The sequence below is a fragment of the Zootoca vivipara genome, chromosome 3 (genome assembly GCF_965207765.1).
Source record: "Zootoca vivipara chromosome 3, rZooViv2.hap1.1, whole genome shotgun sequence".
Lineage (NCBI taxonomy): Eukaryota > Metazoa > Chordata > Lepidosauria > Squamata > Lacertidae > Zootoca > Zootoca vivipara.
The window spans coordinates 94134925-94152613 of NC_142586.1; the positions used below are offsets into that span (position 1 = coordinate 94134925).

At 45.5% G+C, this 17689-nt stretch overlaps 1 protein-coding gene across 4 annotated transcripts in view; it reads right to left on the bottom strand.

Moving 5' to 3' along the window:
* Window positions 1-10766, bottom strand: part of PROX1 (prospero homeobox 1) — an 82543-nt gene extending 71777 nt beyond the window's left edge. The window contains exon 1 of one of the 4 annotated variants that reach the window (XM_060273006.2): window positions 10481-10766. The gene's annotated coding sequence lies outside the window, so the exon portion shown is untranslated. Of the gene's footprint in view, window positions 1-3026; window positions 4862-6699; window positions 7175-10480 lie in introns of those variants that run through there. The other 3 variants (XM_060273005.2, XM_060273011.2, XM_088666703.1) reach the window with 3 other exon arrangements.
* Window positions 10767-17689: the final 6923 nt, after the last annotated feature.

Sequence of the window (17689 nt, forward strand, 5' to 3'; positions counted from 1 at the left end):
ATGTGCAGTGCTGAAAAAGTCCTTCGAAGGGACTGGATCCGCAGCTCATTTGCATCAGCAGATACAAAATGCCTGACTGTTGCTGACTAGCCTCCAAGTGTTTCATCAATATAAGCTTCACTGTAATGAAAGAGAGGTTTTGCTATAGGGAATATACTCTGAGGTGTAAACTGGGGCTGAGCATTTGCAATGTTGCTGCAAGCGTTTTCACTTTAAGGTAGCAGCAACAGGAGGGGGAGAGTCGTTACCTGTAAAGCAGGCAGTGGCATTTGACTCTGAAATCAAATCATTTGGCAACCATTTGAGGGTTTCTTTCTTTCTTTACTTTGTATATTTTAATTCCCGCCCATTCCTGCTGACCCTCAAACCCAACCACAGGGTTCCACATATACGCCTTTTGAAAAACAGTCTTTCCTTAGCTTCTTTCCCTTTTTGCGGCACTGCCAAGGACAAGCGGAAGAGCCATGGTTCCATGGCAGAGGATACAGTTTGCATGCCAAAGGTTCCAGGTTCAATCCCTGGCATTTCCAGGTAGCGATGAGAAGGACCCTTGCCTGAAACCCTGGGCAGCCATTACTAGTGGGGGGGGGGAAATAAATCAGACCATGAATCAATGGTCTGAATTGGTATACTATGATAATTTGTGTGAGAGTGTGTGTGTGTGTGAGAGAGAGAGAGAGAGAGGCCTGCAGACAGACAGGCCTGGTGCGTGCGTATGGCACTGACCGAGGAAATGCTATCATAAGGTCACTGTCACGAATCCACTATCAGTTTTTGTCTCTCGTATGCGTACTGACTATTGCTCTGTCCTATGGTTCTGCCACCAGGAGGGAAAACCACATTGGCTCAATAGACGGCAAGCCTGAGGAGAGTGACTGCTCTTGAATGGCACAATTAGTCCTCTCCTCGAAGCCCCCCTCCAATCTCCCTGGGGCTCTAGCCCTCTGCTCCCACTGACCCTCTGAGCTGATGCCATCTCTTACTACAACTGCTTTTAGACAGCACAATTTCCGGCTTTGCACTTTCAGCCCAAAGAAATGTGTTTTCACCTCTTGGTTTAAAAATAAAAAATAAAAAATGCCAACGTGAATAGACATCCTGAGAGAAACAGAATACTGCATACAGCAGAATGTGAGATTCTGAGTCAGCAAGAGTGCACACATTTGATATGATGAAGTCTTTCCTATTAAGACGTGCATGCATACACATACACACACACACACACACATATGGAAGGACAAACTGATGATCAACTTATAGACTGTACTCCTTTCTCATTTAAGGAGAGGGAGGAAACTGCTTTGATTTTCACAGATTTCTGTTCTGGAATATATGATCAATGAAATTCTAGAAATCAGTGAAATCCTAAATTTGATTGCAATGTACACAAATGCTGTTGCTTAGTACGATACTTTGAATTCAATATACATTGCAAGTGACCCTTCACCTGGTGTGGCTTCTGTTATCTGAACCTTCAAATTATGTAGGGCTTGATTGTGAGCTCTCTTTTTTCAGAGATGCAAAGCAAAGAGCACCTTTTCTCAATTCCATGGCCTGTATAATAAACCTGACTTAGTTCTCTCTTAGCGAGGTCCCATGCTGCAGCTCACACCTTTCTGTTCTATAATCTGTCCTCTCCTGCACTTCACCATCATCTCAAACACTCAAATATGCTCTATGAGAAATTGTGTGTAGTGTAGCAAATGCACGACATTTAGTTTACAAAAACCCCATGGAGAGGATTAGGTGCCCACAAGGTGCAACACATTTTTTTTACCCAAAACCATACTAACTATAAAACCTTAAGGTATCCCAGTCCTTAGCCCAACTTGCTTAGATGTGCAATCCAGAAATGTTTGGAATTGCTCAAAAAGAAACGTTGATGGACTTGTCTGCAAAGTTATCGCCTTAGATAGTGTAGCCTAAACTGCTTTCCCATACAGTATGGCTAAAGTGGATTGATTCGGGGGGAAAGGGAATCATTTAAATAGCAGGTACAGCTAAAAGTTGAACAACGTTTTTACTTTGGTAAAAGAAATCAATTGCTTTAAGAAGCGCAGAATTATCTGGTGCAATTTCTCAATCAAAGCTGCCGATGGTGAAGACTGGAGAATGGGAAATTTGTAAGGAAAAAAATCATTCTGCAAAGTTCGAAACCGTATGTTTTTTTTACAGAACTCAGTTATTGTCTCTCTTCCATGGTCCATAAATATTATATTCCATATGTAACTAAAAAATGTTTTGAAGGGGAAAATATGTGATAATGAAAGTGTCCTTACTGTACTGGGTTTAGGTATGATAGTTTAAGGAGCATAAGACAATGGCAAAACACGCAAGTTGTTAAATGTCGACAGAACATTATATTGTACAGATGCACTTTAAGTCACCTTACTGTACTTCTGAGAAGTACAAAGGGTGGGGGGGGGAGATATACAACATTAATATTTTTCCAATGGCAATGTTTTTGGTACTTGTAAGATAGATGGCACACTCCTGTCAAATACTCCATCTTTTAAAAATGCTGTGAAGGAATTTAGGAGTACAAGTAATGGTTATTTCTAGCATCAATTACTTCTTTTCTGCTTCATTTAAATTAAGGCATTATGTTAAAAAAATAAATTAAGGACCAAATTAAGGACCCATCTTTAGTTAAAGGAAGGAAGGAAGACTATTGTGTAGCATCATGGGCACATGGGGACCAATCTGGCAAGGTATTAAGAAGCTGCTGTGAGGTGCTTAGCATTCTCACTCCTACATAATATAGAAAGTACAAAGTGTCCTGATGACGAAAAGGAGTTGCTATCTTATTGCTTTGTTGGCGTTAGAAATCTTTTTTGAGGGAGGAGGGAGCCATCCTATATGAATGCATCTAAAGGTTACTCCGTATGAATAAACTATTTGGGTAAGCAATACACAAAAGGCACAGCCATGCCAGCAGATTCTCCATACAAGCCAGTGCTTCAAAGAATCACTAGGAAAAGAAGAGAGCACACCAGCGAAACCAAAACTTGCACATTTATTCCTACCGTAGTTTCACCCCAGACTTTCTCCGTTCTATCAAGGTATAGAACCTCCAGTCAGAATACTGAATCAAATCACCCACAAAACATACTTAGAAAAATCACTCCAGCCTTTTGTAATGGAGCACAATTAAGTTAATCATCACCTGACACTTTCGTACACTTGGAAAGTGCGCTGCAAAAAAAGCACCAATATCCAGCCATCTGAAATATACCAAATTTAATCTTGAGCTGATCGTTAAAATAAATCCCCAGTGGTGACAGAGAGGCCTTCTTTCAATTTTTAACTGCAGTTCAAAGTTTTGTATTAGATCATTGCTTTGAATGTGTGGTCTGCAATCTCAATTGCCAGCAATCTGTGAAGCACATGGGCTTAAGAGCAACATTTTAAAAAGTCCAAGTCCTTCCAGTAGTGGGACTCAAATGGCAACTTTTTTACTTGCTAGAGATGAGCTTTGGAAGGAAAAGCAGGATAATGGCAAGGGCCTTGCAGGGTTGTAACCTACGGTATGAAATACATGATAGCAGATTAAGAAAAAGAAATGATCATCAAAGACACATACAAATGCAACTAGGTCCATTTCAAAAGTAGCCAGACCTGTCAAGGCAATGGAAACAAGAACCAAACAACTGCTCCATTTTTAATCTAGCAGTTCATTCCACACACCCCTCTGCTAACCTAGCAGACAACATTAACTTGGAAGAAATTACAGGCTCTCATATGGGTGCACACAGACTTCCATCCTTTGTACATGTATATTCAAATGCAGGCTACAGACCTACAGCTTTTGAGGCATGCACTTGTGGGAAGCTTAGGGGAGGAATGATAATAGTCAAATATGGGGCATTTCATACTGGATGTACTAGAAAGTAATATCCAATAGCCTGTTCACAATTCTTCTTCCAATACTCAAACTACCTTCCATCTATTCTATTTGAATTCTAAGCCTGCTCAATCCTTCCTTATCCATACCCTGGACTCAAAAGACATGTAATCTGTCCTCAGATGGAGATGGGAAAGGTATCCTCAAGATTTGAGACCTACCGCCAAATCTTAAACATGTTCACTCAGAAGTAAGCCCCACATAGGGCGAGTTATTCAGTTGCTTTTCAAGTAAGCCTCACTGACTTTCGTGGGGCTAATTTCTGAGCAAACATTGCCAGAAATGGGTTGTTAGAGAACTTACGAGTTCCCTATATATGTTAGAAGGGTTCTGTCTGACCAAGGATGCTGCCTTAGGCCGCAAGCCTACACGCACTTACCTGGAAGTAAGCCCCACTGAAAACATTGGGATTTACTCCTGAGTAGACATGTGCAGGATCAAACTGTTCACAAGCACTTTCCCTAACTGAAGACCTTTCTGTTTCCACGGGGAGCACCATCAAGTGATCTCATAAAATCTCCAAGTAACCAGGCAGATGAGAGGCATGGCATCAGCCTGCCAGTTCATGAAAACAAATGCCAACTTTCCCCCTTCCATGCTCCTCCAAGCGTGTCAGAAGTCCAAGTCTCTCTCTCTCTCTCCCGCCCTCCCTTACTCAGCGAGACCCATCTCCTAACAAAGCGCCATAAATTCATCAACAGTCGTTGTGCTGAGGATCAACAGAGGGGGAGAGGGAGAGAGAAACTTGCACCTGTCTTTCTTGACACAACACACCTGTCTGGCACTGCCCATGCGCACTTGGAGCGCAGCGCCCCTTGGACAATTTCAAGAGCTTTGCCAAAGCGGAGGCAAAGAAAGAGAAGCGCACCAGCAGCCTCTCCCGCCGCCAGCCCGCCCTTGTTAGAAGAGGCCACCGGGGGCTGTTACAACCGCTTTCGAGCCAAAACTGCTGCTCGGTCGCTGCTTTACAACTGGGGACTCGCTTCGCTCCCCCCGCCCGTCTCCAGATCTCCAGACACCCCCCTCGCCCCCTCCACCTGCCGGGCATTATTTCTTCTTAAGACACGGCCTCCTATGCTGGAGGGCACTTTTCTTTGCAACTCTTTGCCTCTCCCCCCCCCTTTTTGCGCACGCTGAAACTTAAGCACCCAGACATACACATGCACTCCCCTACACGCGCACCCCCCCTATACAGGCACACACTTGCACAGTCGTCCGACAGGCACTGTTTGTAGCCAGATCTTCGCTACCGCGGCTGGGGGATGGGGGTGCGGTAGGGGCAGAGGAGCTTTGCCATATTGAGTTTGTGCGCCAAGTGGATCTAATCCCACCAACTAGCTAAGAATAAATAAATAAAAACGAGGAAGGGAAAAGTGTCCCGTTACGGGGGCTCCTCCGGATGGCAAAGCTTTCTCCTCCTTCCGCAACCCCCCACCTCTCCAAATCGCGCGCGCACCCCCAAAAAACCCCCAGTCCGCCGCGATCCGCGAGTTTGGAAGCACTTCGGCTCAAGTGCGGCGGGGCGACGACTCTAGAGGAAGCCGGTTGGGAGTGGAGAGAGGAAGAGCGAAAGCGCGCTCTGGAGAGGCGAGACTCTCCTAGAGAAAGAAGCGTTCTTGCGAAAAGAAAAGTCACACGCGCGAAGGGCAAAGCCAGCCGATCAACTTGCAATACCTCTCCAACAGAGAGAAAGAGAAAGGAAGAAAAGAAACCAAGCAAGGCAAGAACTCTTGAGCAGACACGGCGGAGACAGCAACCGTGCCGCTTATCGTTCTGGATCTCCTCCCCATCAAACTTCCCACCACCCATTAAGCCCTTTCATAGATTTCCTCGGAACTAACTTAAAACGCCCAGCCGGGAGCTCGCTTCCAAAGAAAAGTGAGTCTGACTGCAACCTAGCCCTAAGAACATGACCCCTGGTTTTTTGCTTTTTTAAAAAGCAGCTCATCCTTTCCCGTCCTTCTCAGTTCTCCCTCCCCCGCAAAAAAGAAGTATTCAAACACCCATACATTTTCCCCACCCCACCCCTCCTGGTTAAATCTTCTTTCCGCGCATTTATAAATACAGCAGGTGGGGGGGGGGAGAGAGAGAGATATGAGAAGTCAGGGGCAAGCAAATGATAAGCAAATCGAAGGAGACAAAAAGAAAGGCAGCGATTAATAAAACAAGACAAAGAAGAAAGACCAGACTAGGAGTTGGAGAGAGAATGGGGTGGCGGGGCGATGGGGGGGGGGGTGGAAGAAGGAGGAAGGAAGCCTTAGGAAAGACACTCATACAAAGCCGAACCTTTCCCCACTCCCAACCTTTTTTTTAAAAAAAATAAACATCTTTATACGAAACATCGATAAAAAAAGTCGAGAGGAGAAAGAACGGAAGAGAGACAATCAGGGAATGGGGGGGGGGAGAGATTTCCAACATCAAACCTTGTCCTTTCGAACTGGGCAAAGTATTGCGATGACTGTACTGAAGCTTTTAGAGTTTTGGGGATAGCAAAAGCCAAAAGCGGAAAAAACCAAACCGTTATCAGTGTGGTTTTATTAGCCTCTAGCGTCATTATTGGGGGACGAGGAGAAGAAATCAGCAAGAATGGGGGCAAGAATAGGGTTTTTTTTGGGGGGGAGAGGTTCCCCTAAGGAGGATAAATAAATAACCGCACACACCTCTGCCCCCCAACAACTTGATCCAGCATTTGGCGCAAGCCCGTGCCGGTGCCGAAGAAGACCATCTCTCTTACTCGCCACCCCCCCCCCCAATTTAAAAAAAGAGAAAAGAAGTGAAGGGAGCCAGATACTTACTCAGTTGCAAAGGCGATGAAACTGAGCCCCCCCTCCTCTCTCTCTCTCTCTTTTCCCCCCGTCGGTTAGATAGAAGGAGAGAAAGAGAGAGAGAGAGAGACGGAGAGCGAGCGAGCGAGCAAGGAGGGAACGCGCGCACGCTCCGCACAAATACACAGCCTTGCTATCTTGCCGCTGATGAATATTGTAATTGGCCCAGGGAGGGTGAGAGTGAGCGTGCCAGGGTGTATGTAGATACGTGTGAGTGTGCGTGTGTGAAAGAGAGAGAGAATGAGTGAGGGTGCAGGAGAGAAAGAGAGAGAAAGCAAGAGGGAGAACAGAAAGAGAGAGAGGGAGAAGGAGGAGGAGCACCCTGCTCTTCTGCGCCGCTCTCCTCTCCCAGCCTGTAATTGTCTCTTATTTCTGCAGGCAGCAGAGCAGCCTCGCTCAGCTGAGGGCTCCGCACCACAACAAGATTTACTTTAAGACACAGCTGAAGGAAACAGGAAGACTACACGTCACGCTCTGAGTGACGTGCGCCAGGCCCAGCGCCCAATCGGGAGGCTCCTTCGGATTCAAGGGGGATAGCGAGCGGAGAACTTGGGAGGAAAGAGAGCGAGACGTTGGGGGGGGGGGTTGTGCTGGGGGAGGGAGGGAGGAGGAGGAGGAACAGGATGGGATCGGATCGGTCTCCCCCACTTGCTGCCCCCACCTCGCCGTCCCCTTTCTCCACCCCCTGGCCCCCATCGTCGCTGATGGGAAGGAGACTTTCGTCCCAAATTTGGAGGAGGGCGCATCGGACGAGCCGTCTGTGCCCGGTGCGGAGTTCAGACTTGCCGGGCGCGGAGATCAGTTACTAGACGTAACTGGCTTTGGTTGTTTAGTTTAGTTTTGGGTATATGGCTACAACATTGCGGGAAGGAACATGGAAAGGTGCGCCTGACCAAAAGGAAGGGGTGGGTGGGAGGAAATATCCACGCGCGTTTCTATAGCTAGTGGTCAGAAGATAACCGGAGTGTGTGTAGGGAGTGCAATCGGTGTAGCCCCGCACCCGACGCTAGTCCTCGGAGTCCCACGCAGGGTTGTAGGGCATTCCCACGTAAGAGTACTCAGGATTGCGGACTAATTATAATTAAACCATCCGATACCCCCCCCCCCCAAAAAAAGAAACTTTACGGCCACGTTAAGATTTCAAGTTGGTGGGGCTTTCTTCGCCCTTTGAGCAACTCTGTGGTAGGTGGACAGCCCGATCCAAAAACAGCTAAGGCGAAATCGTTAAAAGTAAAGCTTTCCTTCGACTGCCAGGCAGTACTTCGGTTTAGCTGGTGGTGGGTTGGACTGTATGTCATTGCTTAGGCATGGGGAGAGAGGGGGGGGTGGCATTGGATAAGCTGCACTGAACGAAGCCAAGGTGCCCTCATTCCATCCATTCCAGGCAATCACGGTTGTCAATGGCCAGGAAATGGTTCTCGGTCTTTGACAAACTCTTAAAACTATAGAAGTAGGGGCATCAAAAAGGTCAGTTTTAAGAAGTAGGGGCATCAAAAAGGTCAGTATATATAAACTCACTCTCTCTCACACACACACGCACGCACGCACGCACACACACACACACACACAGCCCTTTAGATCTAGACAAAATATCATTGTCAGCAGCCTATGCAGGGTGTAAAAACTCAGAAGGCGCAAGTGACTGACTTAAAACAATTGGACAACCCCCCTCCCCCCCCTTTGCAAACCTCTTCAAAGCCTTCAATACGAATTCATTTTCTCCTGAATTAAAGAAGTTCGGCGATGTTTCTCCCGCTCCCAGGAGTGATACAACAAAATAAGTGGAAAGGGAAGTCGCGTTGGAGCCTTGAAGTAAACCAGGCGCTTCATCCTAACTAACCTGTCTTGTATCTATACAATCTTCTGTTTTTTTGTGAAGAGGCTCCTTAGCGGAGACACACAACAAAAAACGTTCACCCAAAGTTCGGATCAGCCTCACTGTATCCATGATGTGTAGGTCATTAACTCAAGAGCCTTAAATTAAATCCTGCTTTAAGTCACTGGAAGGTGGGGTGGGGTGGAGACCACTAACTCTTTCCAATAACTCTGGAACACAATCCGATCACAGAGATAGTTTGAAAACTCCTATCGGTAGTTCAGATTTACGATCGGTATGTCCACCTCGAACTCAAACCACACTTTTCTTGATAGTTTGTCCAACTCATTCCGCTCCCTCTTCGAAAGGTTGCCTTATTGTTGTTGGTACTACTATTAATACTAAATGTATGTCTATTCCTGGTACCACAAGGAAAGCAAAAAATACTTTATTGGGATTTTTTATTATTTTAAAAATCAGAGCAGGCAAGTTAAACCGCTTTGAGAAAGGACGGCGCGCTGCTTATCCTATTCGCGGGAAAAATAAAATAAAATCCCACCCCTGCCTTTCTTTCGGACAGGTATCTGTGCAAAATATTTTAAAAACATAATTTTAAAATCCTAACCTTATCTGCATTAGTTACGGCACCCGGGGGAAAAAAACCTCATGCCGATGCACAGGTAATCTTTTTTAAAAACACGAACACAGAGAACACGCAGGAATCTGGCGCGCCCACAGATCCGAGTCTGCTTGAATGGATCGCAGCGTGCGAGGGTTTTGGCGCTCTCTTTCTGGTCGCTTTCTAACTTTTAATTCTGGGATTTCTTTAGGGCGCATTAGGTTTATTCTGCATATATGCTGTCTCGTGCACGTGCAACATTCCCTTCTCCATCCCTTCCTCTCTTTCCATCTCCAGAAAAGCTAGCAAACTGCTGTAGATAAGAGACGGGCGCCCAAAGAAAACAGCGGGGGAACAATTAAAAACAACAGCAGCAGCAGCCCCAAAACTTATCAGAAACTCGAATCTGAGAACACATTTTTTTTAAAGCAATAAACAAGGAGAGAACACGAGCGAAGCAAAAATGACAGAGAGCAACTGCGTGACGGGGGAAGAAGGGAGAGATTGTGGTGTTATACATCTCTCGCTTGGGAAAACTGTGGAGCCGGGTTAGGGGGGGGTGCAATTGTCGTTCTTCAGGGGGGGCTGACTGGGTCGTGGCCCCATCGCCCGGGGCCCCCTGCACTTTACTTCGGGAAATTTGGGGGCGGGGGTGAGCGAGAAAGAAAAACTCTCCCATAGAAACGGTCCACGCCCCCTTCCTTCCTTCCTCCTGCGGGCTTCTGGGTTGTAGTCCACTGGGGGGGGGCGGAGAGGCTATCATTTTGCGGCCCTTCATCCAGAGGGCGAACCCCCCTCTTTCCCCAAGATTTATCACAGCAACCTCGATCTGGGACTCAGGGGTTGCAGCTGGAGTGAAACCCGGAAAGTGCCCCCCCCCAAAAAAAGAAGGGGGAAAAAGCCCTTTGCATCTACTTGTTCAAATCTCTCTCTCTCTCTCCTTCTCCCTGGAGAAAAACTCCTGAATATCTGATGCGACTCTCCCATCTGTTTCCTAATCTGTTAGGTGAGGCAGAAGAGTCAGGAGGCGAGGGGGAGAAAACCCGCTCGGTTGCGGAAGGAGAAGCAAGGCGCCTTTTGCTTTTCTTTTTTTTTTCCAGCGAGGCGTCTCCCGCGCGCCCCTCCTGTCTCCTTATCTTCTGCAGAAAAGAGGAAACTACCGTTTTTAGTGCCTCTTGGAGAGCCTGTCATAACCATAAAACTGCAGTGGGAAAAACAGGCCAGAGTCCTTGAACTCCAAGCAGCCAGTTCTTCTCAGGGCAACTTCTGCTTCTCCACTTTAAATAATTAAATAAATAAAATAAAAATTCCCTTACCTTTGGCTCCCGAGTTCTTCTTACTGGACTTGTGGCTCCAGGTAATGGAGACCCCATGAGCGCCTCGCCGGTTTTATAACTTGCGACGGCTTCGAGGTGCTCCCTTTGTCTCCCCTCGTCACCCCCACCCCCGATTGTTGTTGTTTTTTAAAAAAATTTAAAAAGATATCCTATTTGTAAAACAACATAAAAGTCAGCGCCAACTCCCGCGGCTGCTTGATGGCCTTTGTGTCAAACTGAGAAGCGATCAGTCCTGGTTTAACGCGCAGCCTGTCAGGAGTTTATTTTCCTTTCCCCCTCTTCCCCCCCCCCACTCCGCCTCAAACTCGACGGTTGCCCCACCGAGGACCGTCTCGGGGCATCCCTCGCCCCCTCGGCGGAATTATGGAGACCACGCGGCGAAGCGATGCAAAAGCGGCAGCTGCGAGGAGGAATTCCCTGACGGGAACCCGGCTGCTTTGCTGTGACCCCTCTGAAGTGCGCTGTTTGTTTAACCGACGGCTCCAGTCTAAACAGAAATAAAACGAGCCCTTTCCCCGAGCCAAGTTCGGCTCCTCCGCGCTGCGCGCCGCGCACCAAAAGTTCGCGCTGCTTCTCCTGGGACCCCCCCACCCCCACCGCAAAACTCCTGTCGTTTTCCCCACCGAATAAAACCACAATAACGTACAATAGCCGGTAAATAAGTTACCCACGCGCGCACACTTAAAAAACAGCAACATAAATCCGTGCAAATTCTCCACTTGTCTTCCGGACGCAGTTGGACCACTTCTCATTCCTATGGGACAAAATTGCAACATTTCTACTTCTGTAGCAATTGTTCCTTTCTAAACAACAGGGGGAGAGATATTCCCCCCCCCCCCACAATCATCGTTCTGGGCATTATCTGGTCCCACTCCCCAGTGATAATTATCCCATGATCCTTTCAACAAGCTTAAGTTTATTACTATCCCCCATTTTACAGATGGGGAAAACTGAGAAAGAATAGGTTGCCCAAGGTCATGCTGGAGTGACCAGCTCTCCTGCTCAGTCCCATGGCAGGGGATGATTGCTTGACATTCATCAGGTGCAGCTTTTTCTATCTTTGCTAGGAAATTCTTTACTTTGGGCTGGATTTGTTGGTTGTGTAGTTTTTAAAGGCACAGGAGCTGTGCTGGGTGGGGCGAGGAAGGAGGGTGGGTCAAGGGATAAATGGCAAAGAACATCCTTGGTTGAAGTGCAGTTTGAACCTAGGTCTTGTCCCCATGCCACACATTGCCCTTTGGGTGGGGCCGTGTATGTGGAAGGAGAAGAATGTTTTTTGAGCATGACAATGCAACAGCAATCCACAATTGACTGGTACCCGAGATATCGCCAGTACTGGCTTCGCCTCAGGCAACCAAACTTTCCAAAAATCAAGACATTAACAGATGGTGGCAACCACATGGAGAGATGATGTTGCTTAGAGAGAATCTAGTCATTTCACTCAAGCCGATAAAGAGTGAATCGCAGAAGGACACCGTGTATTCTGAAGAGTTCTGCTCTTGGCCCATCCTTATCCATCTCCCTTCTGCTCCTGTTTCATCAGCTTCGTGATCTTTTTCTTTTTGGAAAAATTCAAATATTTTTTTTTTGGGGGGGGGAGCTTCCTGAGAGGGATGATGGCCCACCAAGTGTTTGTGTGGCATTAAGGATGCTCAATGATCTCGGATTATTTTACTAAAAGAAAAGGTCTATCTACATACAGAAAAAGCAATGCCTTTTATTAAAAGAAAAAAATGGATCTTCTGTGGAAAAGGCCAGTAAATTAATAGATACTGTCTATTTCTAATAATATTGCCTGGGAACTGGGACAGAAGTCCTGCATCCTAAGGAAAATTAAAAAACAAAACCCACCTCTCAAATCTACGATTTGCAAACTTTTGCATGCAATGTAATTTGTTAAAAACACTTGAACCTGACCTGCATCTGGTTCATTATTCCATCTGACTGGTGGTGGAAACAGTTCTGCTACAACCCTGAAATTGATCGTGAACCTCAGAGCTCATATCTGGAAAAGCTTTTGGGATTGGAATAATAAAGCCGATCTTGATTTCTCTATTGAAATTATTTCTCATGTTTCCTTATCACCTGGAATAAGGAAGAATAAAAAAGACTTCCTAAAAGGAAAACTACCTGTAGTAACTTTAAATGATGCTTACCTGGGAAGTTGTTAAAAGTTCACAATTTTACTGTACTGTATATGAAAGGCACTAAGCTGACTAGATATTGGTACTGCCTAGCAGGCTAACGAATGATCTAGTAGAGCTATGCCAGAATTTTACCTGTAAACCAATTTTGCTGCTGTGATTTCCCCAAAGAATCCAAGGAACTAGATTTTTGTAAAGGTGCAAAGAAATTTCTCATTTGGATTGCTGAGCTAACCCCTTTTCAGAATTACGGTTTGCCTTGAGCCTTTTGGTAGGTGCAGAAAGAATGACTACCGGTATTATACCAATTTAAGGCTTTGCTCTGGATATACAGCTTAGGGAGAACATTGCAAATAGCTTGCTCTCTGTTGGTACCTGAGACCAGCTTTCGCTTTCTAATGTTCTGTGAATGAATTACTTCAGTTTTCTTTTCTGCCTAGTGAAGAGTCCCATGCGGACAAACTTGGGAAACAGGGATGGGAAACACCCACCCACCCACACCCCGCCCCAGCTTGAGGGCTGCATTCCTTTTGTGTGGCATGGGGGTAGTCACACACCATTTGTACTCTCAAAGAGGGGTTGGTGAGAGAGTGATGTGGTCTGGGGAGAGCAGGTGTGGCTGGGGAGGCAGTGCAGGTTGAGGAGAGAAGCATGGGGGTAATCTTTGGCCCTTTGACCTTTCTATGGCAATTATAAGGAACATAGGAAGCTTCCACGTGTCAAGTCAGACTGGCCATCTAGTAAATACCTGGAGACAGCTATCCAGGGTCTCAGACAGTGGTCCTTCACATCCTCTGGTACCCTAATTCTTTTAACTGGAGATGCTAAAGATTGAGCCTACCTTCTGTAGGGGGGGGATGTGCTCTAGCATAGAGTTCCCTAAAATCTACTAGACATGATGACTATGTCCTGCCTCTACTGTCAGAGGCCCTATGCCTCTGAATGAATACCCATTGCTGGAAATCACATGGGCTGAGTGCTGTTGCGCTCATGTCCAGCTTGTGGTCTTCCCACAGGCATCTGACTGGCCACTGTGAGAACAGAAGGCTGAACAAGATGGGCCATTGGCCTAATCCAGCATTGCTTGTCTTGTGTTCCTGTGTATGGTCCCTATAGGAGAATGGGCACATCTGGGAATTGAACCAAAAGGAGAACAACTGGATAGTTCAGTTGGTTGGAGCATAGTGCTGAGAATACCAAGATTGCAGGGTCAATCCCCATATGGGACAGCTGCATATTCCTGCATTGCAGGCGGTTGGACTAGATGATCCTCAGGGTAACCTTCCAACTCTACGATTCTATGAACTAACAAGTCTAAAACAGGAAAAACTTTGAAACAGGGAGGGCTGCAATGTTTTAGCTTTGCTTGATTGATGAGATGTTCCCATCTACCACTGATGAACAGTCTGGACCAAGTCTAAAGTCAACAAACCCCAAGAAGGAAGAGCAGGGGTCTTGAGATTCTTATTCTTTTATTACCAGTATTATTTAAAACAGTGTTTCTCAACCTTTTTTGGGCCACAGCACACTTGTTCCGTGAAAAAAATCACGAGGCACACCACCATTAAAAAAGTTTAAAAAATTAACTCTGTGCCGCCCTATATTATAATTATGACTGTAAGAAACACTTGCCAAATATTGCTTTCCGGCGGGTCAGCGCTGCCGAGTTCTTAAAAGATCCGGGTTTCTGATCCACCCCAACCGACCCCGCCGTCCCGTATCTTACCCTGTGCGTGTTCTCGGACTTGTGAGAGGACGATTTGGTCTTCATGCCTCCGTGAATTAGCAACAAACTACCTTTTGAATGATGGAGATTGAATATTTTAAAAGTAGCTACTTGAAGTCCGCTCGATTTTCCAAAAAAGAGACACACGTGCGGCACTATTAGCTGCTGGGAGCTGCCATCTTGGCTAAAGGATTCTGGGATATTCCTGTCACATGAGGCATGGGGAAAATGGAAATAATGAAAGCTGATTGGTCTGTGGAAACTAGAAGGTGCGAAGAAATAGGACGCCCAGGGAGGTGGAGTTTGCAGCTGCAAAATTGCCCTTCTCGTCGGTGCACGTCGCGGCACACCAGCCAGCGTCTCACGGCACACTAGTGTGCCGCGGAACAGCGGTTGAAAAACGCTGATTTAAAAAGCTTGTATACTGCTCTTTAGGACAATCACCTCGGAACACATGCTTGTCAAAATGGCCAAAACACCAATAAAGCAATAAGAACCAGTTACAAGAAATAAGAACCAGTTACAAGAAAACCCAGAATGATAACCCCTATAAGTTGGCTTCTCAAATATGACTTGAAATTGCCCATCTGCAGATAGCACTGGACAGCAGGCTGAAAAGACACACAAGTCACCTGGACACACTCTTCCCATTATGGTGAACTGCACTGAATTTGTACTGAAATGGTAAGTTATTTCTAACTGTGCACCTCTGCATATACGTCCGCATATGCAAATTGAATATAAATTGGCATCCTCTTCTGATCTCTGTTTTGCCTATTTATTTCGGGGGGGGGGGGATGTGCTAGTGGCCACCCTATGCTTGTCCCCTTCCCCTACATTTGAAAAGAAGAATGTCAATCTTCCCTCAACAGACTTCTTGATCTTCCATTCTACTTTCTGATTATCTCGTGTATCAAAGAAGTGTGAACTATGTCAAAGAAGAAGAAGAGGAGGGGAGGGAGGGAGGAAGAATAAATTGTACAGGTCGGTTCTTTTGCTGGTGCCTCCAGGAAGTAAATCTAGGATTTCACAAATAGACCATTACTGTGATCCTCAATATGAGCCCAAGGAACTTAAATATGGGGTGCAATTGACCTGTGACCCAAACATCTTTTACTGGTATACCTTCTCCCTGCCTTAAAGAAGCTCTCTGTGAAGATATTTCCAGTGTGATTTGTGCCATATTAATAACATAAGTAGCAGGACTCAGCTTCTTGATCGGATTTAATCCCACACACTTCTCTCTCCCTCCACCCGCTGACCCTGATTTTTCTGAGGGTGGAGGAGAGACCTGATTTTCTAATAGAATCGGAGGGGATCTGCTTTGTCTGCTGTAGCAAGGCAGCACGACACAATCTGAAGGCTGTCATTCATAGAAAGTTAGATTCTCTGGAGAAATGTAATGGTTATGGCTATTGACTGGCACTCTGTTGTGCATCATTTCGCCAAGTGTTCTGTTCTCTTCATCATGTTAGATAGAGGCAAATATGGTATTGCTGAATATTCTGTGGTGGCAGATGTTCTTTCCCAGAAGCCATTATTGAAATTCCTCTTTACAACAGATTTAAACTTGGGTCTGGTGGACTCTGTCTCTCTATCTCTCTATTGTCATTTCCAGATATTGATCTCTCTGCACAAAGTTTGTGCGGAGGTTAGACGACACTAGCTTTTTAGTGACTATTCATTCAGATTTGTTTCAGGCGAGGTTATACAACGTTGTTATCAATCAATTGTTATCTTACACTTTACAGTGCATTTCCCTGCTACATTTCTTATGGAAAAAGTCTGATTTTGGGGCGGGGTTGTTGGGCAAGAGTGCCAAATGAACTTCAACCGAACGGCCTGGAATTGCAGGTATGTTATTGAAGTCCACCCCAAACTAGCAATGGTCTGAAAGCTGTATCTACTTGTCTGTCTCTCTAGGCTTTCCCCAAGCTAGCCATGATTCAGTTGAGAGATTGCCTTCTAAAATAAAGTATTTAAAGCAAGGCTGTGCTGTATTGAATCCCACATTACTTCTTGAAAAGAATTGCAGCAGGTACAGTACATATGCAGTTGTCTGCCACACACTGAATTTCCCTGCCAATTGGGTTTCACATTGTATAGAAAGATGCTGTTTAGGAATGGCAAGCTGCCAGCTCATTGAATAAATGATTTTAAAATAACTTTGTGCAATGGGCAACTACTGAACAGCATGCTAGGATACCTGGGCAAGGTTTTCAAGTCCTGAAGCCACTGTTGGTGTCCAACCTTTTTAAAAGTAAAGGTTTAAACAAGGTAAGTTTGTTTAGAGTGTCATCCAGAGATTCCAGAATGGGTTCAGCCTGCAAGTGTCATATTTCTTTCTTCTAGAGTAGTATCAGTAACTTCAATAAAATTACTTGAGGGTAAGTCATTTGAGGGGGGCTTTGGCATAACTCTCTCGAGTTCCGTAGAAGAAATAATCCAATTCTTAGTAAATTTTCCAAAGTTCTGGGGGAACCAACATAGTACTAAGACTTTAGATCAGGCATCCCCAAACTGCGGCCCTCCAGATGTTTTGGCCTACAACTCCCATGATCCCTAGCTAACAGGACCAGTGGTCAGGGATGATGGGAATTGTAGCCCAAAACATCTGGAGGGCTGAAGTTTGGGGATCCCTGCTTTAGATTGTGTAAATTAAACACACACACATACAGTTAAGCAGTTCCTGTCTCTCATTACAATGAAGCACCTTTCACTTTCTATTACAGTATTTATTTAGAAAAAAAATGTTTGCCACCCTTCAGCTAAAACTCTCGGGGCTGCTTACATATAAAATTAATAAAATACACCAGAAATAACATTTATTATTATTATTATTATTATTATTATTATTATTATTATTATTATTATATTTAATATTTCCTGCTCAGGCACCCAAAACTACCACCTTTTCTAAATTGAGCTTCAGGTTATTGGCCTTTATACAGTCCATTACTCATCAGAACTTCTTCTTTCTGACTCGAATATGAGGAAATTGAGAACTGGGCATCATCAGTGTACTAATGGCAACTCACCCCAAGTCTCTGAATAATCTCACCCAGCAGTTTCATGAAGATGTTTGAAAAGCATGGGAGATAAGATGGAACCCCGGGGACCTCATAACCTAAAACCCACCTGGAAGTACTTCTTAGTGTGTGTTGGAACTGGTAGGGAAGAAGACCGGGAGGCCAACACTAGGTGGAGCTGGAGCAAAGAACACCCAGTCAACGACAGGCAAAGTTGACTAAATCAAGTTCTTCCCCCATTACCTTATCCTTCATAGGAGGACAAGTTAGGAGACAAAATGTGCAGGGT